Source organism: Delphinus delphis, chromosome 1 (assembly GCF_949987515.2).
Source record: "Delphinus delphis chromosome 1, mDelDel1.2, whole genome shotgun sequence".
Lineage (NCBI taxonomy): Eukaryota > Metazoa > Chordata > Mammalia > Artiodactyla > Delphinidae > Delphinus > Delphinus delphis.
In genome coordinates this window covers 73,275,817-73,294,426 of record NC_082683.1, presented here as the reverse complement: position 1 = coordinate 73,294,426, position 18,610 = coordinate 73,275,817, and the positions used below count along the sequence as shown (strand labels likewise).

General features: G+C 35.7%; 1 protein-coding gene across 1 annotated transcript in view; it reads right to left on the bottom strand.

Moving 5' to 3' along the window:
• Nucleotides 1–18,610, bottom strand: part of PRKACB (protein kinase cAMP-activated catalytic subunit beta) — a 143,544-nt gene that overhangs the window by 96,100 nt on the left and 28,834 nt on the right. The gene's annotated exons all lie outside the window — the stretch shown is intronic.

Here is an 18,610-nt window from a genome sequence, read left to right as displayed (position 1 = left end):
ACTCTGTTGTTAAAAGCTAATGTTTAGAATTGTTAAATCTTAGGGCTTCCCTGGTGGCGCAGTGGTTGAGAGTCCGCCTGCCAATGCAGGGGATGAGGGTTTGTGCCCCAGTCTGGGAAGATCCCACATGCTGTGGAGCGGCTAGGCCTGTGAGCCATGGCTGCTGAGCCTGCACGTCCAGAGCCTGTGCTCCACAATGGGACAGGCCACAACAGTGAGAGGCCCACATATCGCAAAAAAAAAAAAAGAATTGTTAAATCTTGGAGAACTGACCACCAAATCATTACATTATATTCCTTTGCATCCCTCATAATTTTCATTGTTCTAAAATCTCTTTGAATATGAATATAGGTACTCCAGCTTCCTTTTGGTTAATGATAGCATGGTATATCTTTCTCCATTCATTTCCTTTTTACCTGGTTCTTTATATTTAAAGTGAGTTTCTAACAGACAACCCATAGCTGGGTCTTTTTTTGTATATAAGGATCTTGTTTTTTAATCCACTCCGACAATCTCTTTTAATTGATGTATTTATAAGATTCATATTTAAAGTGACTATTAACATAGATTAATATCCACTATTGTTTGTAACTGTTTCCTACTTGTTGCAGCACTTATTTTCTTTTTTCCCCTATTTTTCTGCCTCTTCTGATTTTAATTGACATTTTATATGATTCTATTTCATCTCCTCTCTTAAGATAGTATACTTCTTTTTAGAGTTTTTTAGTGGTTGTCCTAGTGTCTGCAATATACATTTTTTAACTGAATTAAGTCCATCTTTAAATAACACTATAATGCTTCCCTTGTAGTGTAGCTACCTTATAATAGTATATTTCTAAATCCTTTCTCCTATTCCTTATGACACTGCTGTCATTCATCTCACTTACCCATATTCTACAATCACCCTGTATATTGTTACTATTATTAAACAGTAATCTTTTAGATCAATGATGAATAAAAATATTTTATTTTACCTTCATTTTTTCTTATCTGATGCTTTTCCTTTCTTTATGTACAACTAAATTTCTAACCTATGTAATTTTCGTTCTCACTGAAGAACTTCTTTTATGATTTTTGCAGGACAGATCTGCTGGCAATGAATAACCTTCGTTTTTGTTTATATATTTTTTTTAATTTTATTTATTTATTTTTCACTGTGTTGGGTCTTCATTGCTATGAGCAGGATTTCTCTAGTTGCAGTGAGCAGGGGCTACTCTTTATTGTGGTGTGCAGGCTTCTCATTGTGGTGGCTTCTCTTGTTGTGGAACATGGGCTCTAGGCATGCGGGCTTCAGTAGTTGTGGTGTGTGGGCTCAGTAGTTGTGACTCACAGCCTTTAGAGCACAGGCTCAGTAGCTGTGGTGCACAGGCTTAGTTGCTCTGCAACATGTGGGATCTTCCCAGACCAGGGCTCAAACCTGTGTCCCCTGCATTGGCAGGCAGATTCTTAACCACTGTGCCACCAAGGAAGTCCCTAGCCTCCATTTTTGTTTGTCTGAGAGAGTCTTTGTCCTTTACTTTTGAAGGATAATTTCCTGGATACAGAATTAATTATAGGTTAGTGGGTTTTCCTTTCAACTCTTAAATATTTTACTCCACTTTCTTCTTGCCTGCATGGTGATGAGAAGTCTGCCATAATTCTTATTCTGTTCTTCTTCGAGTAAGGTTTTCTTCCATCCCTTTGACTTTGGGGGATTTCTTTGACTTTCAGATTTCTTTGACTTCTTTTAAGACTTTGACTTCTTTCAAGATTTTCTTAGTCTTTGGTTTTCTGCAGTATAAATATCATGTGCCCAGGTGCAGTTATTTATTTTGCTTGGTACTTTTAAACTAAGCTTCCCAGGCCTGTATTTTGATGTCTGTCATTAACTTTATAATACTTTCTCTGCCATTATTACTTCAAATACTTCTTTTGCTTCTTTTCCTTCTCCTTCTGGTATTCCAATTATGCATATGTTACACTTTTCAAAATTGTCCCATAATTCTTAAATGTTGTGTTCTGGGTTACTTTTTTCCATTCTTTTTTCTCATTGCATTTCAGTTTAGCCAGTCTCTATTGATCTATCTTCAACCTCACTGATACTTTCCTCCATTGTGTCCAATCTGTTGATGAGCCCATCAAAACATTTATTTCTATTACAGTGTTTTTTTACTTTTAGCATTTCCCTTTGTTTCTTTCTTAGAGTTTCTTCTCTCTGCTCACATTACTCACGTGTTCTTGCATATTGCCTACTTTTTCTATTAGACTCAACATAATAATCATAGTCATTTTAAATTCCCTATCCGATAATTCCAACATCTACAATATTTGAGTCTGGTTCTGATGCTTGCTTTGCCTCTTCAGACTATTTTTTCTTGCATTTAGGCATGTCTTCTAATTTTTTGTTGAAAGTTTACCATGGGTAAACTTTACCATGGGTAAATACCCACAGCATTGGGTAATAAGAACAGAGGTAAACAGGCATTTACTGGGTGGATCTGTTAATTTGTCCAAGGAGGTGAACTGTGTTTAATGTTTGCTATAGGTGTCAGAAGCTTCAAATTCCCTTAGTATCCTTGTTTTGACTCTGGGCTTCCCTCAGTACTACTCAAGAGAGAGTCCATGCCTTGTAGCTATTCAGTTGTAACCCATTGTTCTTATACTGGAGCCCTGTTATACATCTGCATATTTTGTTTTTATCTTTTTTGGTGTTGGTGTGAGGGTAAAGTGGGGGGGAGGAAAAGCATTCTACAATTTTAGGATTAAATCTCAATAATTTACTTGGCTTATTTTTCTGGGATGTGAACTTCATAGGTGTTTCTCCAGCAGTATAGCCCCCTTAAGATGAATTAGGAAGGCTGAGGGGGCTGGAGTAGGAGGGATGTCCACCTCAAACGGGGATATGGCTCTGGTAATATCTTTTCCCCCAGATATGCTCTGGGCATATTTCACAATGATTACCCTTCCCTCCTTCAAAAGCCACAAGGGGACCTTTTCCAGGATCTTCATCTTGAGAACCTGATGGTGTTCCTGGAGGTAAAACCTATGGGAGTATGAGGGCCTCCCTAAGACTGTTGCTCCCATGAGCTTCACACCCTCATGCAAGTCCATACTCAGCCTCCAGCAACTTATCAAAATTATCATTTAAATGGTCCTAACAATTTATGGCTCCAGTGGCTCCTGCTCTCTTGGTAAGCTGATCTCTGCTGCAACTCTCTAGATTTGCCTCACTCCAGATTTCAGGTTGGTGGTTGCTCCTATAAGAACAAGAGTGATGGGACTTCTCTGGTAGTCCAGTGGTTAAGACTCTGTGCTTCCACTGCAGTGGGGCACAGGTTCAATCCCTAGTCAGGGAACTAAGATCCTGCATTCTGCGTGGCACAGCCAAATAAATAAATAAATTAAAGCTCTTAAAAAATTTTTAAAAAAAGAAACAGGAGTGATGACTTCTAGCTTTGTTATATGTCAGAGCTGAAACTAGAAGTCTCTTACCTTCCTCTTTTATTCCTGTTTCCTTATTCCTGCATTCTTTTGGATTACTTGAATATTTCATATTTGTATAGTTGTGGGGGTTTTTGGTGTTGTTCTACAGATTACAATACATACTTCACTTTTCATAGTCTACTTAGAATTAAAATTTTACTTCAAGTGAAATTTATAAAGCTTATAGATATTTGGTTCCCTTTAAACTCTTCCTTTATATTGTAGTTGTCATGTATATACATCAACATACATTGGAAACCCGAAAAGATATTACAATTTTTTATTTCAACCATCATATTTTAATGAACCCAAGAGAAAAACTGTCTGTTATATCTATACAGATATTTACCATTTCTGTTGCTCTTCTTCCTTTCATGAAGTTCCAAGTTTCTCTCTGGTATCATTTCTCTTCTTCCTGAATAACTTCCTTTACTATTTCTTTAGAACAGGACTTCTGGTGAAGAATTATCTTTGGTTTTAGTAATTTAATTACGATGTATTTGGGTGTGGTTTTCTTGATGCTTACTGAGCTTCTTGAATTTGTAAATGTAGGTGCTTCGCCAAACTTGGGAAGTTTTCAGCCATATGTCTTCATTTTCTTCTGCATTAATCTCTTTCCTCTCCTACTAAAATTTTAATGTGTCAATGAAAAAATGTTGCCTGCCATATCACTAAACAAAGGATGTTGCAGTCATCGAGCCATCACATTACAGCTGCCCTGACAGTGAGCCCTGAGGGAGCTCAGGATAGAAACAGGATGTCTCCCATCAAGCCATCAGCCACTGCAGCCACCTCCCAGTGGTGCACCCTGAGAAGACTCAGGATGAGACAGCACAGGATACTAGCCCCAGGTAGCTGAGGTACATATCAAAGGAATGATTTCAATGAGCCCTGACTTTTGCATATTCCCATATATAGAAAAATGCTGAATTCATTAACTTGAGATGTCTAGTTTTCTTTAATTAACAGTGAACTTTTGATGTTCCTACTGCCTGGTCTTTGTTGCAAAACTTCCTATATATCCTGGCTCCTCCTTCACCTCTTCAAAGAGGTCTGAGAGGCTGCGACCCAGGCTTAAGTCCTATTTTGTGTGCCAAATAAAACTTAATTCTCAGCTTTCAGGTTTTGAGTTTTTTTCAGTCAACAAATGATGTGTGTATTAGAAGTTTTTATATTGTTCCACAGGTCCCTAAAGCTCTGTTCTTTTAAAATTATTGTTTTCTGTTTTTTACTTAGAAAATTTCTTCTGATCTTCTATACTAATTCACTCTTTCCTCTGTCATCTTATTCTCTCTCAGAGCTTTAGGCCTGTACAGTCACTGTTGCTCCCACAACTGCCACAGGAGTGCAGTTTTAGGAGTGTGTCTTACTCAGAGACAGGACTAGGAAAAAAAAAAAAAAAAACAAACAGAATTTCCCTCATGTGTTCCTTCCTGAAGAAGCTTCAGTTCTTGGATTCAGACTGCCTTGAATCTAAACTGGGAGATGTGGGAGGAAACAGAAAAACAAGGAAATTCACTGCTGTATCTTTCTTCCAAGTTTGGATTTCCATCCCCAGTCTGCTTGCTATTATTTACTTTTCAAAGTCTTCCCATAACTACATCATGTGTTCTGTTCAACGATTTTACGTGTAATCAGTAGGACAGATAGGGTGATGTGTGCTTATTCCATCTTAATTGGAACTAGAAACCAATTTTACCACTTTTCATTTTAACGATTTAATAATCAATTTATAAACAAAAAATTTAAAGGATACAGCTAGATTTTCAATATGCTCCACCTTGATCTCAGTGTAAAATTAACAAACATGTCCTCTAAATAAACCCACAGTAATGCTGTAGTATTTTGTTACTGTACTTCATGTGACAAAAAAGTTAAATGCACATATTTCTTTGAAAAATATGATTTTTATATAAAATTTAATAATTACTACTAATAAGAAAGATGGTACCATCATTAATATGGAATTAACTTACACACTTGGCAAACTGATATATTTTCAAATATATAAACAAAATTACATGATCCTACTCCATATTTTTCGTTCTTAGGCTATCCATAACACCTAATATAACACATAAATCTCAATGTATAACAATCTAAAAAAGTTTATAATCTTGCTAAATAGTAAGTAATAAGATAAATTAATACAAGATACAAAGATAGTATTTATTTTACTAATCCACATCAAAAGAGAAGTTGAAGCTTATTTGAGTCTTGAAATATTAATGTAAGAATATATAATTGCTCAAAACGTTCTACATTGAAAGGGAAACATTCTGTAATTTCTTTTTCAAGATTTTAAACTGCTTTATTCAGATATTTGAGTCTGGAATACACTGTCCAATATGGTAGTCACTAGCAACACATGGCTGTTTAAATTAAAATTCAACAAAATTGAACTCCATTTTTCAATCACACTAGTTATATATCAAGTGCTCAATAGCCACATGTGGCTAGTGGTTACCTTTTAAATAGTGTAGATATAGAACATTTCCATCATCACAGAAAGTTCTATTAGACAGAACTGGGCAACAGGAACATCCAAAATTTTATGCAAGCACAGTTCCTGAGATATCTATAGGCCAGAACTGTGTTAGCCCTTATTAGTTTATGCTTATGGTGAAAAAAATTTTACATTATTATTTTTTTAAATATGAACTTCTTATTTTAAGTTTCCCAGTTGGAAGTATTTTTAGGAGTTACGTATGTTATTATTTATTTGAACCATGATTTCATCAAGCCATATATTTGATTTGATTCAAGGCTTACTGAGGAGATACAAAATGACTTAAATTTTAAAATAATAGATCTTCCTCAACTAACTATGGGGTTACACTCCAATAAACCCATTGTAAGTTGAAAATATTGTAAGTTGAAAATGCATTTAATACACTTAACCTACCAAACATCAGAGCCTACCTTAAACGTGCTCAGAACATTTATATTAGTCTACAGTTGGGCAAAATCATCTAACAAAAAGCCTACTGTATAATGAAGTATTGAATATTTCATGTAATTTCTTGAATACATATTGAAAGTGAAAAACAGAATGGTTGTATAGGCACAGAATGGATATAAGTGTATCAGTTGTTTTCCCTCATGATGGTGTGGCCAACTGTGAGCTGCGGCTTGCTGCCGCTGCCCAGCATTACAACAGAATACCGTACCTGCATACTGCTAGGCTGGAGAAAAATGGAAATTCAAAACTTGAAGTACGGTTTCTATTGAATGCATATTGCTTTTGCACCATCGTAAAGTTGAAAAATCAAGTCAAATCATCGTAAGTCAGGGGACCATCTGAACAAGAAAAAGAAAGAAAAAGTAATGGCAAAAGTTGTCTGATTAAATACCCAGGATCAAAAGATATAGGAAAAAAGATGGTAAGAGTTCTATTATCTTAGCTGATTATCCACTTAACCACTGAATAATGATAGGTATATTGATAGTATTAAACAAAACTGCTGATAGATACTACTTTTCTTAAAACAGTTCTGAATAGAAGATTTGAAGAGAATATTGTAGATGGGAAGAATTGTGGAGACTGCAATTCAAGTTAGTTATTTCTATGAATTAACTGTCTTCCTTCATGCTGAGTATTTTAAAGAAGCCACGATCTGTTACACTTGCTGATAGATGGGTTTATGATACTTTTAAACTAGTCAGTTATCTCAATAATCCTTGGTTTTCTCTTCTGCAAAACAAGATTATTAATACTTTCCCTGACTATATCACTAGTTTTATGTGTGACTCAAATAAGATGATGTAAGTGAAATGGCTTTGTAGATTGTAAATATTATAAAAATACAGACTGGTATTACATTAACACATTTGATTAATAACACACTGCTATTATTTACTTAGATTAAGGAAGGTCAAGGTATACTTCAGCATCATTTTTTAATGTCTAAACACTGGAAGCATTCAAACACCAAAATATACAAATAAGATTTTTTGAAACTATTGTGTTATAATATTGCAGTGTCTCTATGAGAAAGCAATGGGTGTGCCATAACAGTCAATTTATGCAGTTTGGACAGAACACTGTAAATGTGACTGGACAATCCAGTGACATCAAGGCAATATTGCTCTTAAAATATGAAAGGTGTCAGTTCATTGTGTCCCATACTGCCTAATATATCTTGTATACAAGACATTCTTTTTAAAATTATGCTTTTTAGATGGTAAGGTATCTATATTATAAAAATAATTTTAATGAAAAATAGATTAGGTTCTAAACAGTCCTGGGCAAAGACTTTTGTTTGCATAATGAAAAATTTTGCAAATCGGTTTTCTTTAAATAAAAAACTCCCATTGAACATATATGTATCTTTAATATAATTTTATGGTATTAAAAATAGGAAATGTTAAATTTTATTCAAAACATGAAATGTTTTCACTGAAAGTACTTTTAAAACAAACTAATAAATCTCCAGATAGGAAAAGAGTCAATACAGACAATTCAATGTGTTGTTAAAATAACTTTTCAAGAGTCAGAGTCCAACAGGGAATAAGAACTAAATTTGCTGTGTACAGCTATCAAATATAAGAAAAAAACCACAAAATTTTCATTTATATCATAGTCAGACACAGTAAACTAGTTCAGTAATATACTAGGAATAATTAAATGTTTATGGCAAATGATTGTTCTCGAAGAATTTTTAACAAAGTAACCCTACTGATACACTAACTCAAACGCATTTGTGAAATACTTCTCACATACCAAGGAACTCCAGCCATTTGATCTATATGGAAGACACCACAGCAAATATAAAGTTTGACCATTTTAGAACCCTAACATCCCTGACTACTAGTATGTTCAGCTTAAGGGAATTTAAAGGACTAAGGAAACTTTAAAGCACCATAAAGAGTAGGAAGGTGAGTTCAGTGTATACTAGGTATTGAGGAAAATGCAATGGAATATGTGAAATTTGAAGAGTCTTGGAGGACAGGTAGAATTTAGATAGGCCAGAAAAAGTAATAAGGCTAATTGCTAATTCAAGAAGATAAAACTATATGAATAAAGGCTTAAAGGTAAGAATAAATATGACATGCTCTATTCCTCCCATTTACTCTCCTTTTCACGTTAAGAAACATAAAGAATATAAGAGAAGACATGATAGAAATTAATTGCAGGGAGAGGTCTACTTTGTATAGAGAGGTCAAAAATGTCTGAGGAACATGACTTTTTTTTGAGTTGTATGACCTGAAGTATTAATAAAAGGAGCAAGTTGAGGGAAGATGGGTGAATAGTACACCAGGCAGAAGGAACAATGAATTAAAGACTGAAAGAAAAAAGAGGCAGAAACAGTATAACTACTGGGCAGAGAATGGATTGGGAAATGGTCTAAGTTTAGGGTAAGAGTAGAAGCAGAGAAAACCATTGAGACTACTGTTAACAGTCCAGGCAAGATATGATAGCCACTTGAACTGAGATAGTGGTGGGAGAGAGAGAAATGGACAAATTTTATATATATTTTGGAGAAATAGGGAGATTTGCTGATAGTTTGAATCTAGAGAATGAATAAAAGGAAGTTATCAAAAAACATTACCAGGCTTCCCTGGTGGTGCAGTGGTTGAGAGTCCGCCTGCCGATGCAGGGGACACGGGTTCGTGCCCCGGTCCGGGAAGACCGCACATGCTGCGGAGCGGCTGGTCCCGTGAGCCATGGCCTCTGAGCCTGCGCATCCAGCGCCTGTGCTCCACAACGGGAGAGGCCACAGCAGTGAGAAGCCCGCGGACCGCAAAAAGAAAAAAAAAATTACCTATGTTTTTGGCTTGAGCATCTGGGTAAATAGTGATACCAATTACTAAGAGGAGGAAGGAGAAGAAGGAAGAGGTTGGAAGGATGTTCTAATAATGAAAGATTTTCTTAGACATTTATTAGACATCAAATTGGAGATTACAAAAAGATCTGGATATGAGTCTAGAACACATTACTGTGTTCTAAATTTTACTTTAATTATAGGCATATCTGTTATCAACTGTTTTACATTTCTGGTTTTCCAGGGAAAGAAAGAATGGCTTCATTTAACTATTAAATAAATCCTCCTCTCAATGGTGACTGAGAGTCTGATACGCATTCCAAAGGTCAGTCTCTCTGTACTTCCTCTTCTCTCCAAACTCCCGACATTTTCATTCTGACTCTCATCATATTTGTCATACTACTAAAACGCGATTCCAGGTCTTCCCAAGAAAAACAAACTCAAGTGATTTCCCATGGCCCACAGAATCCAAACCCCTAGCATAGTAATCAAGGACCTTTGCCAATTTTCAACAGGCTTCCATTTCACCAGTTTATTATCTCAACAATAATACTACTAAATTAACTGCCATTTCTTGAGAACAAAATGCCCTTTCCTAACTTTATGCCTTGGCATACACAATCTCCCACTTTGGTTCAAAAACCATACTTGAAAGCTAACAGATTTGTGATAGGCAGAATCCTCCTTCCCTCCCCCAATTTGTTCCATCTATTCCTTGGAACCTGTAAATATGTTACAATACATGGCTAAAGGAATTTTGCAGATATAATTAAGATTACTAATTAATGACCTGAAAATAGATTCCGGTGGGTTATCTAGGTGGGCCCAATCTAATCACATTAGCTCTTAAAAGCAGAGAACTTTCTCCAGCTTGAAGCAGAAGAGAGCCAAGGCAAAAAAACTGTCAGATTGCAAGCATGAAAATGATTCATTGCACCACTGCTGGCTCTGAAACATCAGGGTCCATATGCAAGGACTAGAGAGAGGCCTCTAGGAGATAAGGGCAGCCCCAAAATGACAGATGGCAAGGAAACAGAGAACTCAATCCTATAGTCAAAAGAAACTATTCTGCCAAAATATGAATGAGCTTGGAAGTAGATTCTTCCCTAGAAACTGCAGATAAGAGCCTGTAAGAATGCTGACTCACAGAATTGTGAGATAATAAATGTGTATTATGTTTAACTGCTAAACTTATGGTTATTTGTTATAGCAGCAATAGTAAACTAATACCAGACTTAAATGTAATAAGGTGACAGGGGTGGGAAAAGTGGGATTCTATTTGCAGAGTACTAAAATATATGAAGTATGAAAATATAAAACTTCTAATCATGGTTGATGCAGGCACTCTCTCCCTCTAGCCCTTTAGTTCTTTATGGTAATTAGAACCTTCCCATTGACTCACTACTGACTCATTAGCCAAGATTATATCCAGGCAGCCCAGTATCTAAATGTCCATGTAAGGACTTTCTAAATACCTGGAACAGAAATAAAGAAGATGAAAATTATCGCCTCAACTCCCACTACCACTATACAAATGGAGTCACTCTTTTCACTCAAATTAGAGTCCTCATCAGTGTAGACAAGGGCAAGCTCCAGGCCTCAGGTATCTGACTGCCACCAGGGTAGATCTGGCTCCACAGAATAGGGTGGTGAATGTAGTGAGCTATAGGCTCAGAGAGCAGCACTGCAAATATCCACCCAGAAAAATACAGTTTACCTTTACCTAGAATTACCATGATGGAAACCTGGTCTTCCCTACTAAAATACAAATGCTTGAAAATCTCATTCTTCAGGGAATGTGTGACAAAGCATTCTGGATATGAAAGGCAGTATAGCAGTACTAATATGAAATGTTAGAATGCACAGATAAACCAGTAGTCAAAAAAAATCAACATAAAAGTTCCATTTATGTAAGATGACTTTCTCCTGGCAAATTCCTACTTGTTACTTAAAGTCTAATATTATTTCCTCTATTCTAGCTCTTAAAATATATTAATACCCACATTATTGTACTGACCACACTGTACAATAACTATATGCTTATACTTCTAACTCTTCTTTGAGCTTCTCCCATAATTTTCTACCTCTAGAATCTAACACAATGGTAATCACATAGTAAACATTCAATAAATGTTTTAGAACTGATTAAATTTTTAGAGCACCATAGCTCTTTTTTGAGATAATTTTAGGTTTCTCAAGTCAAAGATGAGTCTCACACAGAAACAGAGGGCCTTTATTCGGCACCGGTGTATCACATATACTTCTACACTACTTTAGAAGAATATTTCCACTATCTTCAATTTTTCTACTTTTTAAAATACTGGATATAAAACTGTAAGAAAATATAAAACATTGTCTAGGATATTTTGGAATCTACTTACTTATAAATTATATAAAAATATGTAATATATTCTGAATTTTGTAAGATTGATGATAATGCTAACTTCTTAGGCATTGCTCTAAGCATTTTATATGAAATAACATATTTATTCCTCACAACAACCCATGTTTAAGATGAGTATTATTATCGAATTTTCCAGAGGTAAAGTATGTTATAAAAGGTGACAAAATTGCAATATTCCATGTTAATTCTTTCTCCCTACCTTCCCCCAAGAAGTATATCATACTTTTTAAAAATGAATTACATTTTCAAAAGTTTTAAGGCTTTACCAAAATCTTTTTTGAATAAATGAAAATAGACTGCAGAGTCATAAAACCAAGGGTATAAAATACTAAGATTTCATTAGCAGTCACATGGTTTCTGCTTTTATTTTAGAGCTTTGATAAGTGATTACTAAACCCAACATTACTCTCTCTATAAGAACTTAGGAGCGATTTCAAAAACTTTGATTTCTCTATCATTCTCCATATAATTTTCTTATTGTGACTACGATAAATAGCTAACAAATTTGATATAGTTTTAATATCAATGGAAAAGCAGTAGTAGTTTTAAGTACATACTGTTAGAGGAAACAACCTGACACATCATCATGGGGTAAGCTATTCCAATAAACCCTGACACATTTAGAATTAAGAAATAATCGTGAGCCTAAGGCACTAGAACTACATTATAGCTTAACTTGACTCCAGTTGTAATCTCCCAGGCCCCAAAATAAATGATCTGGTGCCAACAATAGCAGGAACAGTTAGATGACACTTAATTCATAGCACTATAAGATATGGAGTCAGCCAGAAGGTGGCAGAATGAGGCCACTTAGGCTTCACATACAAATCCAGAAAAATCTTTTTGTTATCATTACCTTAGGTTTTAGCAGTACACAAAAATCACAATTTTAGATCCTTATACAAGTAAGAATTTTATGTACTAGAGATAGGCAAGAGCATTATTTCATGTATACAAATCAAACTATAAATTTCCCACATAGATTACCATAGTAGAAACGAATCCCCATTCTCCCTTTTGATAAATCTTCCCTATTTCCACAACGCTATGAAAAATGTAGTCCTCCAAAGTCCCCCATATTATTCCAATATCACATCTGAATTCTTTAATGAAGAATTACTACTAAATCTTTTATCATGTAATATATTTAATTTCATAAGTTCAATCGTAGTTACTACATAGTGGCAAAGTGAAATCTTTTACAAAATCTCATATAACTTTAAAGAAAACAGTTTTTATACTGGGTTTTTTAAATGGGGTTTAAGCACTAAGGTTTAATATATGGAAGGTAAACCACATTATTCTTTGTATTGCATTTGACTGTTTACAATAGATCTGTTTACTTTTGCACTCCTGGTACCTATCATAGGACCTAGAACACATAAGCAGGATTTCAAGGAGAAAACAGAGGGATAAAAGCAATTAAGCAGATACCTAAGACATCAATCTGTACTAAAATGGTTCTCTTTATTTTTCCATCAGGTGACCAGTCCCTTCACACTGAACACAAAACAATAGGTGCTAATTGCCCTCAGTTAAGGACCAGGCTACCTACAGAGACAAACTAACAGATCATCAAACCAGATATGCCAACATTAGCCAATTTACATCAGAAGTAGAGGTTGAAGAGTCCTGGAGAGAACTGTAGTGAATCAAGCTGTGAGACAGGCAACACCATTTAGGAGAAGAGGTGTTTCACCCTCACCTCAAATCAAATGGGGTGCTTCTAGGGAACCACTCAGAGATTTGACATTCTCTAGAGTCCACAATAGTTAGGGGCTGCTATGGGGGACTCACTAAATGTACCAAATGTAGATACTTAATGGTGGATGAAGCCACCTAGGCCCAATGGCAGAGTAAAGACTTGTTAGAGCTCCATTTGCAATGGCAGGGGAAATGCATCTCTGTCCTTTGGATCTCAGAAAAAGGAACATGAGCAAAGGAGTCATAAGTGGCCAGCCAGAGGAGACGCCTTCCCTCATAAAGAGAACGAAAACCCAAGATCCACTGCAGATTTACTATGAAGCTAAAGAAGCTTAAAATTCAGAAAACGAGTTGGGGTAGGGGAGAGGGATTCTAACACCCTGGGAGAGACTCTTAGCATTGTGTTCACAGGCTATATGCTTTTGTAAGATTTGCAAAAGATATTTTAACTACAATCCATTAAAACTGTTCTTTTCATTCCAACTTCCCCTCCTTCACACTTCCTATTATGTCAGGTGCTAAAAGAATGGCTGCAAGCATTTTAGAGACTTTGCTAAGGGGAAATTGAGATAGGAATATGCCATTCTAGCTGCAGTTGGGAAGAAGTTTTAGAATTTTTCAATAAAAAAGAAATTACGGACTCGTGATTTGAACGTATTTGAAGAATACCTCGTTTTTCATCTTTAAATTTATGTATTTAAAAAAATAAGATAAAACTTAGATAAAAACATAATGGAATATAAAAACAAAGATGAAATAGAGCCATGAAATCAACAAAATTATTCTTATTTAGAAAGATGAATTACAACAAAATTTTTTCTGGATCAAACAAAAGCACTAAATTATTTTTGTTTGTTTTATTTTTTATACAGCAGGTTCTTATTACTTATCTATTTTATACATTAGTGTATATATGTCAATCCCAATCTCCCAGTTCATCCCACCACCACTACCCCCACAAAGCACTAAATTATTAAAAAGAAAAAAAAATCTAAATAAAAATAATGAATAGGTACTTTGTTTCATAATCAAATTAATGAAGAGAATAAAATATTTTTGTTTCTTGCTGATTTGACACAGAATTCTAACATTGATAGAGATACCTAAAATTCATAATAGCCAGTACAATGAGGACACTGAAGAAAAAATGATTAATGAACATTGTTAGTTTGAAAATTAAGATTAATTATTGCCAAGAAAATCAGAAATGTCCTGAAACCTTACAGTTCATATACGAAAGAAATCTGTCAGCCACCAGTGTATGGTGGTGTTTCTTCAACCACAGAAGACACAGATGTGGGAACCACTGGAATAGAGCTGAGAGTGGTAGACCTCACTACTCTATTTCGTTGAATCTAAGACTACCAATTGTAAGAATCATCATCATTTATATACCACTAAGAAAGAAAAAAGGAAGTGCAGCAATTAAACTACAAGATAATGCTTTGTTACAATTTTTATTTTTCTTTAAGAGAAAAGGCAAAATAGAGGAGTTATTATTTTTGTTTGGGTATTTAATCTTGGTTATCAGTGAAACATAGGTTCTTGCTATAAAATGTGTGCAGAGAAGAACAGGACTGGAACCCAGGAAATTTTGTGGGGATATACTCTTATAATTTCCACTGAGTGGTGAAAAGGATAGGTTACTTCAGCAATCCAACATAGAAAACACTATCAAGGTCTCAATAATTCAAGAATGATGGTCTGAACTACAATTCTGAACAACTATCCTGGAATAGAACCCCTTCTAGTTTATATACTGACAGAGGGAACAACAATGAAGGAGCTGTGGAGATGTTACATACGCATACACACACATACTCACCCCCATCACAACTTCTAGACAGAACGACAAGGACTATTGCAGCTACTCATAAATACCACCTTGTTCTGGTATGTGTACACATATGTATGTATGTATATATCTAACACATCAATATCCTTCTCCCCGTTCCTCAGTAATTTTATATAAGGTATGTTAGTGGTTGTGGACTTTATAATTTAGCACAGGGTAGCAGAAAATTACACTGATATTATGACTAAATGAGTATAATCCAGAGATTGATACAGGGACTGACGGAATTTTGAGTCTCTCCTTCCAGGTAGAAATTGAGTGTGTTTTCATTTATATGAAGGATAGTAGCATTAAATCTAGATGTAGCATACTGTGATTACCATTATGTATGGAAATGTCAGTAGAAGGGTATATGTAGGTGATGAACAGTCAAAGGAGTAGACTGTCTTGGATGTTGCTAATTGGTTCATGCAACATCCTTTCCATTCTATAATAACAGGCAAGGCTAAAAACTTTAAAACGTATTTGCTTTTTTCCATCTTTTCCAACTATAATAGTAGAAGCTAGAAAGCTATAAAATACTTCCTGGAATTCCTATTCCTAAAGTTGGGGATGCAAATAAAGTTCTCCCCATTAGATGTCCTTCTATGATATTTGTAAGATAGAAACAGTACCCTTTAAGAGCGGGTAGATAAGGAGAAGTGAATTCCCAACTTCCTCAACTGAAAAAGTGAATAACATTGTAAGTGGTTTGAAAAACACTGTCAAATTTTATAAGCAAGATTATTGTTGAATAAGAACCAAAAAAGGTTCTTGGCAAGTGTGTCACATGTGAATATAAGATGTTTAAAGTATTATAATCTGGATTATTATGGCCCCCATCAATAAAATACCATGATCCCTAAGTTCCCTCTGTTTCCAGGCAGAATCCTAGATTTTCCTACTGTGGTCACTGATGCTCTATTCCAAAGGTCAGTGACCTTGATGGTGAGCTGTTGTTCTGCTCTTGCTGCTCCTCAGGTCTGCTTTGGGCTTGCAGGGTTATCACTGCCACTTTTCAGGCTTTTTTTTCACTTTTATATTTTTCTTTTCTTTTTTTTTTTTTATAGCTTTACATTAGCTAATCAAAGAAAAGGATGCTTTTTTATATTTGTTTCTTAAATTTGTTTTTTTTCCTCATTCTTACTCCCACCATCCAGAAATACCACTATTTATATTTTGGAATACTTGCTTCAAGTCCATTTTTCTGTTTATACTTTTTTTAAAATAAATTTATTTTATTTATTTATTTTTTGGCTGCCTTGGGTCTTCGTTGCTGTGTGCAGGCTTTCCTAGTTGCAGCGAGGGGGTGCCACTCTTCAGCACGGTGCGCGGGCTTCTCATTGCAGTGGCTTGTCCTGTTGCAGAGCACAGGCTCTAGATGCACGGGCTTCAGTAGTTGTGGCACACAGGCTCAGTAGTTGTGGATCAGGGAATATAGAGCACAGGCTCGGTAGTTGTGGTGCACGGGCTTAGTTGCTCCACGGAATGTGGGATCTTCCTGGACCAGGACTGGAACCCGTGTCCCCTGTATTGGCAGGTGGATTCTTAACCACTGCGCCACCAGGGAAGCCCCCTGTTTATACTTTCAAAAATTATATAATTTTGAATGTAGTATCTATTTAGAAATTAGATTATATACAATACTGAAGGCCCTCCTGATTTCTACCCTCATCCTGATTCCCCTGCTCTGCTCCCTAGAAGCAACCACTATTCCAAATTTACTTGTAGCCTTAAATTTTCTTTTTTTTCATACTTTTACATATATTTCCACAGATATCATATATACTAAATTTTTAATATACCTGAATGGTATCATGCTCTGAATACCTGTTTGCAAGTTACTTATTTCATATGTACCATATTTTACTTAGCTATTTCTCTACTGATGGGCCCTTATGCTATTTCAGTTTCCATTATTACAAAGAATGTGACAATGAACATCGTGATCTTCCTCCCTCTCCCCTCTCCCCTCCTCTCTCTCTTCCTCTCTCCCCTCCATCCTCACCCCCTCTGTTTTCCATTTTCTTTAATTCTCCTAATAAAACACCTCTGGTCTTAATTTCCTCCAGTGATCCTTCATGCAAGTGTTGGACCACCATCTTAGGTTACAATGTTTATAAAGTGCCCAGCTATTAATCATGTTTAACAGTTTTACTATCATATAACTTACCATAAATTAACCACTTTTAAGTGTACAATTCAGTGGCATTTTTTTTAACATCTTTATTGGAGTATAATTGCTTTACAATGTGTTAGTTTCTGCTGTATAACAAAGTGAATCGGCTATATGCATACATATGTCCCCATATCCCCTCCCTCTTGCATTTCCCTGCCACTCTCTGTCCCACTACTCCAGGGCATCACAAAGCATCGAGCTGATCTCCCTGTGCTATGCAGCAGCTTCCCACTAGCTATCTATTTTACATTTAGTAGTGTGTATATGTCAGTGCTACTCTCTCACTTCGTCCCAGATTACCCTTCCCCCACCCCATGGCTTCAACTCCATTCTCTACGTCTGAATCTTTATTCCTGTCTTGCACCTAGGTTCATCAGAACCATTTTTCTTTTCGATTCTGTATATATGTGTTAGCATATGGTATTTTTTTTCAATTTAAGACTTACTTCACTCTGTATGACAGACTCTAGGTCCATCCCCCTCACTACAAATAACCCAATTTCGTTTCTTCTTACAGCTGAGTAATATTCCATTGTATATATGTGCCACATCTTCTTTATCCATTCATTTGTCGATGGACACTTAACGTTGCTTCCATGTCTTGGTTACTGTAAGTAGTGCTGCAGTGAACATTGTGGTACATGTCTCTTTTTGAATTATGGTTTTCTCAGGGTATATGCCCAGTAGTGGGATTGCTGGGTCATATGGTAGTTCTATTTTTAGTTTTTTAAGGAACCCCCATACTGTTCTCCATAGAGGCTGTATCAATTTACATTCCCACCAACAGTGCAAGAGTGTTCCCTTTTCTCCACACCCTCTCCAGCATTTATCGTTTGTAGATTTTTTTATAATAGCCATTCTGACCGGTGTGAGGTGATATCTCATTGTAGTTTTGATTTGCATTTCTCTAATGATTAGGGATGTTGAGAATCCTTTCATGTGTTTCTTGGCAATCTGTACATCTTCTTTGCAGAAATGTCTGTTTAGGTCTTCTGCCCATTTTTGGATTGGGTTGTTTGTTTTTTTGATATTGAGCTGCATGAGCTGCTTGTATACTTTGGAGATAAATCCTTTGTCAGTTGCTTGGTTTGCAAATATTTGCTCCCATTCTGAGCGTTGTCTTTTCGTCTTGTTTATGGTTTCCTTTGCTGTGCAAAAGTGTTTAAGTTTCCTTCGGTCCCATTTCTTTATTTTTGTTTTTATTTCCATATCTCTAGGAGGTTGGTCAAAAAGGATCTTGCTGTGATTCATGTCACAGAGTG